Genomic DNA, 15,712 nt, shown 5'->3' on the forward strand with positions numbered 1-15,712 from the left:
TTTCCAGACAGAACTTTGATCTTTGAAGAAACAGTCTTTCTTCTGGATTTCAGACAGGAATTCTATTGACAAAGAACAAAGCACTTCTTATGTGCAGAGAGGGTTTAGATGGTGTTAGAAACCCTAGTTACTAGCTCTGGCCAACAAGATTAGAACACAGTTTGTAGGAAGTGTCTAGAGGAGGAAGTAAACTTCTCTTTTCAGGATTGATTCCAGAGTCTTTAGATGACCAAGATTGTGGTGTCTGGAAAAACACTCTTACATCAGGCAACCCACTGAAAATTCTAGCAGTAATTCAGAACAATCCCTTTCATCTTTTACTGCCATAGCAATATAAAAAAATTAAATAAAAATAATAAATATCAGGGGCCAGAGAGATAGTACAGCAATAGGGTGTTGGCCTTGCACTCAGCCGACCCAGGAAGGACTTGGGTTTTATTCACAGCATCCCATGTGGTCCCCTCTGGCAAAGGTGATTTCTTTTTTCTTTTTCTTTTTCTTTTTTTTTTTTAGGGATGATTTCTGATCACAGAGCCAGGAGTAACCCCTGAGCACTACCGGGTGTGGACCAAAAACCACCAAAAAAATATTTTTTTTTGGGGGGGGCCACACCCAGCATGGGGTTACTCCTGGCTGTCTGCTCAGAAATAGTTCCTGGCAGGCACGGGGGACCATATGGGACACCGGGATTCGAACCAACCACCTTTGGTCCAGGATTGGCTGCTTGCAAGGCAAACGTCACTGTGCTATCTCTCCGGGCCCCAAAAATTTCTTTTTAAATAAAAATCAGATGGAGAGATACACTCTGCTGCAAAAATCGTTAAAATTCTAGTATCATAAAAATGAACAAGTTTGAGATCAGATTATGATATTTAAACATTATCCAAGTTTTCAGTAAAGTGAGAACTGGCAGTTCCTGTCTCCACAATGTTGTAGTGTTTTGTTCATAGACCCTTTGGGCTCCCTCTGATGGCACACTGATCCTCAGGAATTACTGAGTTCCAGAACTTCTTGTCAATTCAAAACAAAACAAAACAGAAAACTAGCAGCCCTCTTGAAATTCCTTTACCAAACTCTGCATTGGAATTTTTTTTTTATATGATTACTCTTAGACATTCAAAGAAGAGGGACCAGAAATTGCATGTAGTTGACTCAAGTTTCATCCCTGGCACCTTCTATGGAGTGATCTCTGAGCAAAGAGTCAGGCAAAAAGTAAACCCTGAACACAGCCAGGTGTGTCCTCCTACCCAATTAAAATAAGAGAAACAAGGGCTGGAGCGGTGGCGCAAGCAGTAAGGCGTTTGCCTACACATGCTAACCTAGGACGAACTTTGGTTTAATCCCTCAAGCCAGGAGCGATTTCTGAGCTCATAGCCAGGAGTAACCCCTGAGTGTCAACGGGTGTGACCGCAAAACAGGTGCTTAGAGACATACCCTAGCAAATATAGAAATGTGATAAAAAAAAAAATAAAGGCCTGGATGATTAATAAGGAAATGCAAACAACCTATAAAGTGGGCAAATAACATGACTAGCAATTTCATCAAAGGTGTAATATAGATATAGCTACCAATGATAAGAAAAGCAACCTCGGGCCCGGAGAGATAGCACAGCGGTGCTTGCCTTGCAAGCAGCCGATCCAGGACCTAAAGTGGTTGGTTCGAATCCCGTTGTCCCATATGGTCCCCCGTGCCTGCCAGGAGCTATTTCTGAGCAGACAGCCAGGAGTGACCCCTGAGCACCGCCGGGTGTGGCCCAAAAACCAAAAAAAAAAAAAAAAAAAAAAAGCAAAGCAACCTCTAGTGATCAAAAGAAAGCCAACTAAAACCAGTGAGATACCATTACAGACCCAGTATTGAGTAGACTATTCAACTTCTTTTATTTATTTATTTGTTTATTTATTTTAATATCTTTTTTTTTTTTTTTTTTGGTTTTTGGGTCACACCAGGCAGTGCTCAGAGGTTACTCCTGGCTCTACACTCAGAAATCGCTCCTGGCAGGCACGGGGGACCATATGGAAGGCTGGGTTTTGAATCACTGTCCTTCTGCATGCAAGGCAAACACCTCACTTTTATGCCATCTCTCCTTTTTTAATATTTTAATATTTTTAATATTTTAATATCTTCATTTAAACATTGCGATTACAAACATGACTGCATTTGGATTTCAGTCACAAGTGCAACATTCCTATCACCAATGTACCCCATCTCCCTCCGCCCACACCCTCTGCCTGTATTTGAGACAGGCATTCTACTTCTCTCACTCATTAACATGTGGTGCTTGGTAGTTAGTGCTCTAACTGCACTCACCCCTCCTCAAGGTGAGTTTCATATTGTGATCTGGTCCTTCAGGGCCACTTCTCTGGGCATTATTACAATACAGTCTTATTTTCCTTAAAACCCATAGATAAGTGAGACTATTATGTGTGTCTCTCTCTTCCTCTGACTTATTTCACTCAGCATAATAGTTTCCGTGTACATCTATGTATAGGAAAATTTCATGACTTCATCTCTCCTCTACAGCTGCATAATATTCCATTGTGTATATGTACCACAGTTTCTTTAGCCATTCGTCTGTTGAAGGGCATCTTGGTTGTTTCCAGAGTCTGGCTATTGTTAATAGTGCTGCAATGAATATAGGTGTGAGGAGGCCCGGAGAGATAGCACAGCGGTGTTTGCCTTGGCAAGCAGCCGATCCAGGACCAAAGGTGGTTGGTTCGAATCCCGGTGTCCCATATGGTCCCCCGTGCCTGCCAGGAGCTATTTCTGAGCAGACAGCCAGGAGTAACCCCTGAGCACCGCCGGGTGTGACCCAAAAACCAAAAAAAAAAAAAAAAAAAAAAAGGTGGCGCTGGAGGTAAGGTGCCTGCCTTGCCTGCGCTAACCTAGGACGGACCGCGGTTCGATCCCCCGGCGTCCCATATGGTCCCCCAAGAAGCCAGGAGCAACTTCTGAGCGCATAGCCAGGAGTAACCCCTGAGCCTCACAGGGTGTGGCCCAAAAACCAAAAAAAAAAAAAAAAGAATATAGGTGTGAGGAAGGGATTTTTGTATTTCATTTTTGAGTTCCTATGGTATATCTCTAGGTGTTGTACCACAATTTCTTTAGCCATTCATCTGTTGAAGGGCATCTTGGTTATTTCCAGAGTCTGGCTCTGTAAATAGTTTGCAATGAATATAGGTGTACGAAGGGATTTTTGTATTGCATTTTTGTGTTCCTAGGGTATATTCCCTAGGAGTGGTATAGCTGGATCATATGGGAGCTCAATTTCCAGGTTTTGGAGGAATCTCCATATTGTTTTCCATAAAGGTTGGACTAGACGGCATTCCCACCAGCAGTGAATGAGAGTTCCTTTCTTCCCACATTCCTGTCAGCTCTTATTGTTCTTGTTCTTTGTGATGTGTGCCAGTCTCTGTGAGACTATTCGACTTCTGATAAACGTATTTGTTTGGTTTTTAGGCCATATCTGGCATTGCTCAGGGATGACTCCTGGCTCTGCTCTCAGGAATCATTTGTGGGGGCGCTTGGGGGATCAGATGGGGTGCCAAGTATCAAACCTGAGTCAGATGTGTGCAAGGCAAGTACTTTACCTACTGTACTATCTCTCTGACCCCAACACTGCCTATTTTTAGTGTTGGTAAGGAAGAGAAACCACAAGACTCGGATACCCTGATGGAATTGTAAATCTGTTAATGGCTTTGGGTAATAATTTAGCATTGCCTTATAAAAGTTAGAAGTTATCTTCTCTCTCTCCTCTCTCTCTCTCTCTCTCTCTCTCTCTCTCTCTCTCTCTCTCTCTCTCTCTCTCTCTCTCTCTCTTTCTCTTTGGGCCACACCCAGCATGGCTTACTCCTGCCTCTCCACCTAGGAATTACTACTTGACATGTATGGGGACCAGATGGTATGTCAGGGATTGACCCTGGGTCAGCTGCATGTAAGGCAAGTGCCCTATCTGATGTACTATTGCTCTGGTCCCAGGAAGTGTAATTTATAATGGTTCAGCAATTAAATTAAGAATTTAAATCAGTGTGATGTTTGCACATATACTAGTAGTTATGAGCAGGAGTTTCTTTCTTTTTTGGAGGGAAAGTTTGGGGCCACACCCAGTGACTCAGGGGTAATTCCTGGCTCTGTGCTCAGAAATTACTCCTGACAGGCTCGGGGACCATATGGGATGTCAGGGATTAAATCCAGGTCATGTGCAAGGCAAATCCTGCCCATTGTGCTATTACTCTGGCCCCTATGTAGAAGTTTTTTTTTAACTAAACTGTTCATGATAATAAAATTCCAAAAATAATCATTAAAGCATACACCAGGATTTACACCATTGATAGAATATTATCAGCAGTAAAATAGTATCTCTTACAGCTATAAGCATAAATATGAATGAGACTAAAAATGTTGAATGGTTAACAATTCTTTGTTTAAATTATTTTATATTATTGAGGATATTTATTTTTAATTAATTTAATTTATTTTGGGGGTAGTTCTCATAAAAGATGCTTAGAAGTCTTAGGGGCCTCTCTAAGTAATTGTCAGCCAACAGTAGTTCAATTTTAGGGCACTACACCGTATTGTTGAGGATTCCTTGGGTCACCCCCAGAAGCACCTGAAGGCCCCCAGGACTGTATTCAGTGAAGCTTTGAAGATCATATTGTGCTAATAAGCTTTCTCACTTTCTTGAACCTAAATCAATCAGGGCTACACTTTACAGTGTGTGCCCTACCAATAAAAATAGTAGTATCCTTGTCATAGAGTTAGTAGGAGGCCAGAGTCCCAGCTGCACTGCTGTCTGACCCCATCTCCTTAAGTTCTCCCCTTCTTGGTTCAGATTCCTGGAATTTTCAGATCAATGTTTCTGCTGAAAGCTGGAGAGGAGTGGTGAAGCAGGGACATTGGCAAAATGGAAATTGTGGTGATGGTTGCAACACATGTGGCTTCGGTAGGGTGGGAACTTGGTGTGCTATTTCCTCCCTGGTGAACAATTCTTTTTTGTTTATTTGTTTGTTTTTGGGTCACACCCGGCAGCGCTCAGGGGTTACTCCTGGCTCCATGCTCAGAAATTGCTCCTGGCAGGCTTGGGGGACCACATGGGATGCCGGGAATCGAATTACCGTTCATCATGGGTTGGCGGTGTGCAAGGCAAATGTCTTACACTGTGATACTTCTCAGGCCCCAGGATGCAGTCACTTTGGATAAGAGGATTTAAGGTCTTCTCACCCTAGCTGATCTCTCATCCTTGTTCTAGCACTGGACCTGCTGAAGTCAATTGGATCCACCCCGTAATGGCAAAACACACCATGAATATTTTCATTTCTGTTATTATAATAACTTCTTAGTTTTTATTTATTTATTTTTGGGGCCACACCCGGTGATGCTCAGGGATTACTCCTGGCTATGTGCTCAGAAATAGCTCCTGGCTTGGAGGACCATAAGGGACGCTGGGGGAGTTGAACCGTGGTCACTCCTAGATTAGCACATGCAAGGCAAATGCTCTACCGCTTGTGCTACAGCTCCAGTCCTTAATTTTTAATTTTTTAAATATTTACTTTGTAAGAACACCATTTAGTGCGATTCCTACTTCAACTACTACTGTTAATGAATTCAAATCTTAATTTTCTATTTGGGGGGGGGCATACCCAGAGGTACTCAGAACTTACTCCTGGGTCTCTGCTCAAGGATCAAACACCTGGCAGTGTTTGGAGAACCATATGGGATGCCAGTGATCAAACTCAGGTCAGACCCCTGCAAACAAACATCCTATTCTCTGTATTGTTACTCTGGTCTACAGCACTGAATTTCAATAACATGTACGTTCTATACTTTTAATATCCTATATAATAACTTTACCTGTAAATTTTTTTATGGAGGGGCCAATACCAGTGTTGCAGGGCTTACTACTGGTTTGTGTTCAAAGATCACTCCCAGCTCTAAGCCCCTATGCAGTACTGGGTTGGCCACATGCAGGCGAGTACCTCACCCCTGTATCGGTTCCTGTGACCCCAGGATCTGTATATATTAATATATATGATTCAGCAAGACCCAATTCAATCTCAGCAATTTTTCCCAAATAACTATTAATTGAGGTATTGTGATTTACAGATTTGTTAATGATATCATTGCATGCATACATCATTTTAACACCACACCTACTATTCCCATTCCTGTCACCAAGGTCCCCATCCACCTCCTTAAGCCCCTTGAGATAAGTTCTGTAGCCTACTTTCCAGTTCTGTTGTCTTTGACCATTTGTTTCTTTCTTACTGCATATCATTAAATCCCACATATGAGAGAGATCATTCTATACCTATCCCTTTCCTTCTGAACGATTTAACTCAACCTGACATTTTTAGTTTTGTTCTTATTGCAAAAAAATTGCATGATTTTTTTCATTTTTTATAGCTGCACAGTATTTATTTATATAAACCACAACTTCTTGATTCATTCATCCAGAGTTGGATATTTGGGTTGTTTCCCTATATATATACTATACTAAGTGCTGCAATGGGCACAGTTGTATATATATCATTTTGAATTAATGTCTTTGTAACTTAGGGGTATGCGTCAAAAAGGAGATAGTACTGAGAGGATAGCCGCTCAACTGATTCTGAAGTGTCACAAGAAAATAGATGTTTCCCTAGTGTGAATTTTTGGAGTTTTTGGGGGGTACACATCCAGCAGTATTCAAGGATTATTTCTGGGTCTGTGCTCAGGAATCAATCCTGGCAGTTTCAGGGGATCATGTGAAATGTCAGGGATCAAACACTGCTTTGGCCACATGCAAGGCAAGCCATGCTGTACTCCAACCTTCTCCCTAATTTAAAACTTAAAAAAAAAAAAAAAAAACCTAAAAATAGGGGCTAGAGAAATAGTACAGTGGGGAAAGCACTTGTCCTATCTCTCCAGCAACTAGAGATAAAAGGTTTTATAAAATAGTCATAATTTGGTAGCTTGGTTGCAATCAAATTGAAATGGCCTCAATGATAATATTCTGAAGATGATGATCAGGTTCTAAATTTTTTTCCTACATCTTAATCATCTTTATTTAATGAATAAATTTAGTTAATGAAGTAAAGATATATCAACTCAAACATTTGCTGGCCTCCAACTAAAATGCGAGGCAGCACTTTTGGTGCTGACAGAATTACGAAGATCGTAATGTGATATGTCCCATGTCGTCAGAAGCTTACAAGGCAGAAGGAAGCACCTATCAGTATTTCGATCAGGTGTTATAATAGCTTTAGTATGTGGGCCAAAGACTGGGCATAGTGTTCTCAGTTAACACTTAGAAGGCACTTAGTACTTTTCCTTTACCATTAAAGGCCTTCAGAATGCATTCAGTAAATGAGTTAGCACACTAAAGAGGAGGGAACACCTTGACCTACATAAGTGTTCCCCCTCCCTCCATCTAAATGGCGTTAGTTCACTAGAGGTCCTAAGTGAATGTTGATTGCAACATTTCTTCCCTTATTAAAGTGATAGCAGATGATTAATAAGCTTCATACCAAAATTAAAATGAGAGCATCCTCCTCCCCGATGAACAGGAATGTCTAGATGAGAAAACTGAAACTTGCAACAAAGCAGAGACAGGATTGCACAAACCCTTAAGCAATGACAAGCTTCTGGAAATGTGTGTGCTTCTAGTATGATAGTCCAATTACTGTTCTTAGATCAGAAAGACCCTGATTCATTTTAAAGCTGCATGAAATGACTTAGGACTTACGTAAATGCCATATTTTGTGAACAGAATGCATTTCTCAGTTCAAAATTTCTGTCTACTTTTATTTTTTATTTTATGTTATTTTATTGGTTTTTTGGGGTCACACTCAGCAACACTCAAGGGTTACTCCTGGCTCTATGCTCAGAAATTGATCCTGGCCAGCTCGGAGGACCATATGGGATGACAGGAATCGACCGCCCCCCCCCATTCTTCTGCATGGAAGGCAAACGCCTTACCTCCATGCTATCTCTCCAGCCCCTCTGTCTTCTTTTACTATTCTTCTTACGGAAGTGTCTTGTCTGAATTGCCTTTCAAAAGGAGTTGTTTTGTTTGTTTTAATCGTCTCCCTTTCCCTCTCTCTTTTTTTAAAAAAAAAAATCTTTATTTAAGCACCTGATTACAAACATGTTTGTAGCTGGGTTTTAGTTATAAAAAGAACACCTCCCTTCACCAATTCAACCTTCCCCCAGCAATGCCCCCCCATCTTGCTCCTCTCTCACCCTCTGTCTGTATTTGAGACAGGCATTCTACTTTTCTCACTCACTACTATTGTTATGATAGTTGTCAGTGTAGTTATTTCTCTAACTGAACTCACAACTCTTTGTGGTAAGCTTCATATCGTGGCCCATCCTTTCAGCACTCATCTCTGTTGTCCTAAGAAACCCTTTCTTTTTTTTTTTTTTTAAATAATATCTTTATTTAAGCACCGTGATTACAAACATGTTTGTGGTTGGGTTTCAGTTATATAAAAGAACACCCCCCTTCACCAGTGCAACCTTCCCACCACCAATGTCCCCCAACTCCCTCCTCCCCCCACCCCCTGCCTCTTTCATTTGCAGTTATTTTTTTTTTTTTTTGGTTTTTGGGCCACACCCATTTGACGCTCAGGGGTTACTCCTGGCTATGTGCTCAGAAATCGCCCCTGGCTTGGGGGGACCATATGGGACGCCGGGGGATCGAACCGAGGTCCGTCCAAGGCTAGCGCAGGCAAGGCAGGCACCTTACCTCCAGCGCCACCTACCCGGCCCCTCATTTGCAGTTATTTCAGTGACCGTGTTCATACACATTTGGCTGTGATATTTCTATTTCTTATATAGTGTATCCTGAGGCTCACATGTTTTAGTTGTGGACATGCATGCACATACATGCTTGGCTATGACCAGAAATTGTACACTCTACTTTAGGGTTCCCGGTTAGCACAGCTCATGTGATATGAAATTGAACAGGTGACCTCATACTTGCAAAACGGGCATAGTTTTGCTGCCGAGCCCTTCTAGAAACCTAAAAGACTAAATCATACACTGTACCCATTTTAGTAGAAAAGTATATGTTTTATGGATAATGCTGCAATGAACATAGAAGTGCAGATGTTTATTGCAGCTTTATTCAGAATAGCCCAAATGGGATGCCAGGAATCAAACCAGGTCCCTCGGGTCATACCACTGTGCTATTTCTCCAGCCCCAGATAGATACTTTTGTTTTCTCACTTGACCCTTTCCCTCTGGGTTGAATTTCTACTGGTAGAAAAAAGAGAAGTTTTGTTTTGTTGAGCCTAGAGAGGCCACTAGGTGAGAAGCCCCCCAACTCCATGATTATCTCCTGACTGACTTGGTTTATTAATTTACACACAACCCTGCATCAAACCAGCTCACCCAAGGTTGGAAATTCGGTGTGGAGATTTATTTTACACAGATCACTAGATCAAGATGCTATGGAACATATATACAATACTACTCAACCCTAAGAAAAGGTAAAGTTATGCAATTTGCTGCATTTTCTTTTGTCCTGGATGGATCTGGGCAGCAAAATGTTGAGTAAAGTTAGTCAAAAGAAGAAGAATAGACCCAGAATGGTTTCTTTCTCTCATATTTGAGATCTAAAGAAACTTCATAAGGGCATATCAAAGGCCCAAAGGCAATGGAAACAAAGAGCAGGAGAACTGAACTTCAGCAGGATGTTTGCCACTGGGTGGAGGTGGACAGGGGGATAAGTTAGAGAAGGGAACACTAGGACAATGGTGGAAGGGAAAAGTCCCTGCCACAAAGGTAGGCTCTGTGTGTGTGTGTGTGTGTGTGTGTGTGTGTGTGTGTGTGTGTGTGTGAGAGAGAGAGAGAGAGAGAGAGAGAGAGAGAGAGAGAGAAAGAGAGAGAGAGAGAAGTGGACACTGGTGAAGGGATTGGTCTTAGAAAATTGTACACTAAATTTTAATGAATAACTTTGTAACTGTAATTCATACTGATTGTTTTTTTATTAAAATAATAAAAATGCATTTTAAAGGGCTAGAGAGATAGCACAGTGATAGGGCATTTGCTTTGCACGAAGATGATCTTGGACAAATGGTGGTTCAAATCCCGGCATCCCATATGCCTTTGCCTATATCCCTTTGCCTGCCAGGAGCGATTTCTGAGTGCAGAGCCAGGAGTAACCCCTGAGCACCCCTGGGTGTGACCTAAAAAATGCATTTAAAAAAATTCAGCATCTTTACTGACTCCTGTGATCTGACTAATTTGCTCTAGAGCTTGGTGCCCTACCCTGCAGTGCCTTCACCATCATCCAGAAGCTTCCTTTTATATTGAAACTCCTGCTATCAGTGTTGCAAGAAACTTCAAACATTGGTGATTCTTTAGTCTCAATTTTTGGGTTTATGTTGTTGATGTTGTTTCCTCCTGGTTTGAGGTTAGACTTCGCTCTTCTCAGCTCTGTGCACCTTACTCCTGGCTCATGCTGAGGAATCACTCTAGGGAGAGTGGGAGGAGGGGGAACTATATGACCCTTGTTTAGATTTTAACTAATTTATATTTGTTTAGTTTTTTTTTTAAGCATAATACACTCTTTTGAAATTTCGTAAGAGATATACAGAACAATCACATTTAGTTCTTGTTCTGGGCCCTTCTGAAAATATTCTTGTACTGATTGATTTATCAGGAACAGTACCTTCACTCTTGGCAGAAAAACTGGAACTAGAACAAATCAATGTGGAGAGGAAGCACTTGAAAGTAAAAGAAAACAGAGAAAGTAAAAGAAGAGTGTAGGGGATGTTAAAAGAGAGTGGTCCAATACTTTTAGCTGCAGTGAGATGTTAGAAACGGCAATAAGGGCCCGGAGAGATAGCACAGCGGCGTTTGCCTTGCAAGCAGCTGATCCAGGACCAAAAGTGGTTGGTTCAAATCCCGGTGTCCCATATGGTCCCCCATGCCTGCCAGGAGCTATTTCTGAGCAGACAGCCAGGAGTAACCCCTGAGCACCGCCGGGTGTGACCCAAAAACAAAAACAAAAACAAACAAAAAAAAAGAAACAGCAATAAATGGGGCCAGAGAGATAGCATAGAGGTAGGGCATTTGCCTTGCATGCAGAAGGACGGTGGTTCAAATCCCACATTTCATATGGTCCCCGAGCCTGCCAGGAGTGATTTCTAAGCACAGAGCCAGGAGGAACCCTTGAGAACAACAATACAAAAAGTCATGAAGAAGCATGTCAGTTATAAAAATCACAGAATTCTATCTTGTAGGTGTGAATCTGAAAGGTGCTCAAAGTCAGCTTCTTGGAGGACATTTCTGATCTTTTACTTTCTTCCCTTCACAGAGTGGTATCTTGTCTTTAGATCAGAAAAGTGAAAACAAATGTATCTCGCAATGAGGTCATTAAGTCATTATCAGAAGATTTGCTAAGAGACTTGTTAGTCGACTTTTTTGTTGTTAGTTTAGTTTATGAATATCAAGTGGCTCTGACTCCATGTTGACATCTAAATTGGTGTGTCCCTACTGGGAAGATACGATTGAAAACATTTGGAGTTGTCAGGTCGAGAAACTCCAAGATCTGTGGCGAATATTCCGGCTTTTATGGGGCATGATTTCAGCTGCTAGGCTCTTGAAAGTATGAGAAAGTGGGGGAGGATGCCCACACTCCCTCAAAAAAAAAAAAAAAAGTCCTAGTAATGTCAACTCAAATACTGGCATACCTGGAGTTTGGGTTGGCTTGACATCGGGATGAATTTTGTTCACATCTCTCTTTTTTGTAGGGCAAGGCTCTCCCAAGCAGTGGTTAGGAGGTCCAAGGATCTCTCCCAGAGAAGAGAGCTTACTCTGCATGCTTGGGGCCACAAAGTGGTCCCAAGGCTCAAACCAGGGTCAGCTGCATGTAAGACATACACTTTAACACCTGTACTATCTCTCTAGTCCCTCTTTCTGTACATTTTCTTAATTGAAATGGTGGTGGGGTGAGCAAGACTCAGTCATGCCTGGGACTGCTCCTTGCTCTGTGTTCAGAGGACCATATGTGGTCCTGCAGATCTGTTGCAAGTCAGCCCCTGAAGAGGTTGACTGATGGAGGGATGGAGGATGAGGTCTTTCCCCTCCAGCTTGGAGTACGCGTCTGCCACCCTGTCTAGCAGACGGTTCTGAGGTGAAACGGCGGGTAAACAGCTCGCAAGCAGTCAGGCTTGTGGAAATATTAGCTTTATTCGGTGGACAAGACTGAAGTCCAAAGCCTCAGCATCAGTTCCAGCCAAAAGCCTCTTGCCTTCCACAGACCCTTGTTTTTATCCCCCAGAATCAGGTACCACCCAATGGTGGGATCAGATAGCACCCAATGGTGGAAGCAGAATCAGGTACTAACCTACGTTGGGGGCAGAATGCCAGGTCACACCCTAGGGTAGGGCACAATCCCGGATCAGGGTAGGGTCAGTAACATAATAATCCCCTAAAATATTTACATACACAACAATTCCTTGGTTGGTTTAGGGTAGGGTCAGTAACACAATAATCCCAAAAATATTTACATACACAACAGAGATCTAACTGAGATTATCCATATGCAAAGAAAGTGTTCTCATTCTTTCTGTATGTATAATATACATATACATAAGTATTATGTATAAAAATTATATTTATATAATAGAGCCATGTACTTATTAAGTCAAGGTCAAGCCTTCAGTATGTCATAGCTATTTATGTTTTTATTGCTACTGGAAATTAACAAATTTGGATAGCTTGTGTTGTTTTATTTTATTTTAATGGCTTGTTTTATTTCTTATTTTATTTCTAATATTAAAGACTTCTTAAGCTGGCCTGAAATCTACCAATTGCTCCTACTTTTGCCTTGGGAATAGCCTAGTGAAAATAGTATTCCTCTTTTATAAGACAGTGCTCTTTTTAAAAATTACTTTATTTAAAGAGCATGTATCACATAGTTGACATAGTTGATTATAAAACATTCATTTCCAGATAAGTGAGAGCAAAATTATTTAAGAAAATAAAAGAAAGCGGAGCTGGAGTGGTGGCACAAGCAGTAAAGCATTTGCCTTGCCCATGCTAGCCTAGGATGGACTGCGGCTTGATCCCTTGGTGTCCCATATGGCCCCCAAGCCAAGAGTGATTTCTGAGTGCATAGCTAGGAGTAATCCCTGAGCATCACCAGGTATGGCCCAAAAATCAAAAAAAGAAACAAAGAAAGAAAACAAAGAAGGAAGAGAAGAGAAAAACAAAAGAAGGAAAAGGGCCAGAATGATAACATAATAGGTAGTGCATTTATCTTGCAAGCAGTTGACTTGGGTTCTATCCTTAGCATCCCATATGTCCCCATGAGCCTGCCAGGAGTAATTTTTGAATAAGGAGCCAGAAGTTACCTCTGAGCATAGCCAAACACTTCAGGGAGTTCTCTGGGTGTGATTAAAAAAAAAAGAAGAAGTACAATGTACAATGACAAACAAAATTGTGAAAATTATTGTATCTCCAATGAGGTAATTAAGTCATGTCCTAGGATTTAGTAAGCTCTTGTTGCTAGCTGATCATTCTGTTACTTCAGAACTTTACAGAACTTTACTTCTGAACATTAAGTGACTTCAGCCAAACATTGGTATCTAGATTGGTGTGTTCCTACAGGGATGAAAGTATCAAACAAAATAAAAGTTGTTGCGTGGCTGCTTGTGGCCATGTGGTTTAGGAAATGCAGCATTATTGCTGTTACTGTGGCTTTGTGGGGCATGGTTTGAGTTGCCAGGTTTCTGGAAGTACAAGAAGGAGGGGGAAGGGTGCTTACACTCACTCCAAAAAAAGTCCTGGTGATATAGTGACATACCTGGAGTTTAGGCCAGATGGGTGTCTTTGCAAAAAATTGTAGTAGAGTGGTGAAGCAGCGCCATTGGTGAAGTGGCCATTTTGGGTGATGGATGCAGCAGGTATGGTTTCAGCAAAGCAGGGACTGGGCCTACCCTCTGTCCTCTACTGCCACCAAAATTTAAGAAAAGTTAAAATCAGAAGGCCTGCTGAGCTCCCCCAGCATGTATGGTTGAGAAAAGACCTCAAAGAGAGGTCGCTTCCTTAAAAAGTGAGGGTGTATAGAAAGAGGAGGTACAGTAAGTGCACCCCAGATACACAGGCCCTTTGCCTGGTCTGTAATGTGAATTGGGGGACAAAAAAAAAAAAGTGAGGGTGGGGCCCGGAGAGATAGCACAGCGGCGTTTGCCTTGCAAGCAGCCGATCCAGGACCAAAGGTGGTTGGTTCGAATCCCGGTGTCCCTTATGGTCCCCCGTGCCTGCCAGGAGCAATTTCTGAGCAGACAGCCAGGAGTGACCCCTGAGCACCCCCGGGGTGTGGCCCAAAAACCAAAACAAACAAACAAACAAACAAACAAAAAAAGTGAGGGTGGTATTTCTCAAGCTTAGCAATAGTTGCAAACAATAGTTGCAAACATTTATTTGACCTAATAAGAATCTCCCTGCTGCTATGTTAAGTATGTATATAGTTGAGCATTTACTTCCAGATGACAAAATCAGTACACACAATTATGATTCACCCCAACAACTGAGTGTGTCTCTATCATTTGCGGAACCCTGCGGTCACTTTCCTGGGGGCCCAGAGAACTCCCTGAAGTGTTTGGACAAAGAGGTCATGGGACACACACCCCAATCCTGCTTCTGAGATTACCAGCTTTCAGATGCCCATAAATTTTCACTGCTTGGTTTACATCTCATGGGATGTAAATCCACGGACTTTATAGAGCGCGATTCAGTCAGCAAGTGCTTCCATGGCGGAAAGCCCCTTACCACCACCACCCCTCCCTTCATCCCACCCCAGCCAGGCATAGCTGAAGTGTGGAGGATGTCCCACATCTATCTTCTGAATATTGCAGATTTGGCTGAACTATTTATAACCGAGTATGGTTTTTATTCTCTGCAGACAAGTTCATTTCTGACTGGCACAATGCTCCTATCTCTTCAGTTTTAGCTCTCTTATTTTGCTTCTTCATTTTAGCCATCGCCATCAGTTTGGATAGCTATACTGCCATCTAGTATATTAGTGTCCCCTCTAATTTCATGTCATTTTTCAAATTTGATGGACAGGCTGTCAAAGTTATTCATTCCGAGAGAGACTCTTGGCTGTGTTTCCTTCAAGTTATACTAGTTCAATTGGCACTTTTGAGTCATATTTACTATCCATCATTTTTGTTTTCTGCCTAAGTGAATTTCATTCAAAATTACCCTTCAGGTGGGGATTTAGAGAGAGTTTGAATAGTCTGGTTTTAAATAACCCCTTTAAAATTAAACCAAGTGCCTTCTTAAGTAAAAACTAAATTACCTGGTTCATAATTATAAATAACGTTTTAAAATAAATTTTAATTGAATCTCCGGGAGATGTCAAGTTACAAAGTTGTTCATGATTTAGCTCCAGTCACACAATGTACAACACTCACCCCCTTACAAGTGCACATGTCCAGCGTCAGTCCCAATTTGCTTCCCACCCTCCCTTTGCCCTTCCTCCTGCTCATCTCTATGGCAGACAGCCTTCTTTCTCAGTCTCTGTCTGTGTGTCTCATTCTTACTCTCCTCCTTTTCCCTTCTAAACCTTGTGGTTTGCAATATGGTTACTGTATGGTTATCATACATAACACTTTACATCTTTTCAGCACCAGTTCTTGTCCAGAGTGATCATTTCCAACCATTACTGTCTTAGTGGTCTCTTTTCTGCACTCCCTGATACTTATGGCAAGTGTCTTAC

Source organism: Suncus etruscus, chromosome 3 (assembly GCF_024139225.1).
Source record: "Suncus etruscus isolate mSunEtr1 chromosome 3, mSunEtr1.pri.cur, whole genome shotgun sequence".
In the NCBI taxonomy this organism is placed as follows: domain Eukaryota; kingdom Metazoa; phylum Chordata; class Mammalia; order Eulipotyphla; family Soricidae; genus Suncus; species Suncus etruscus.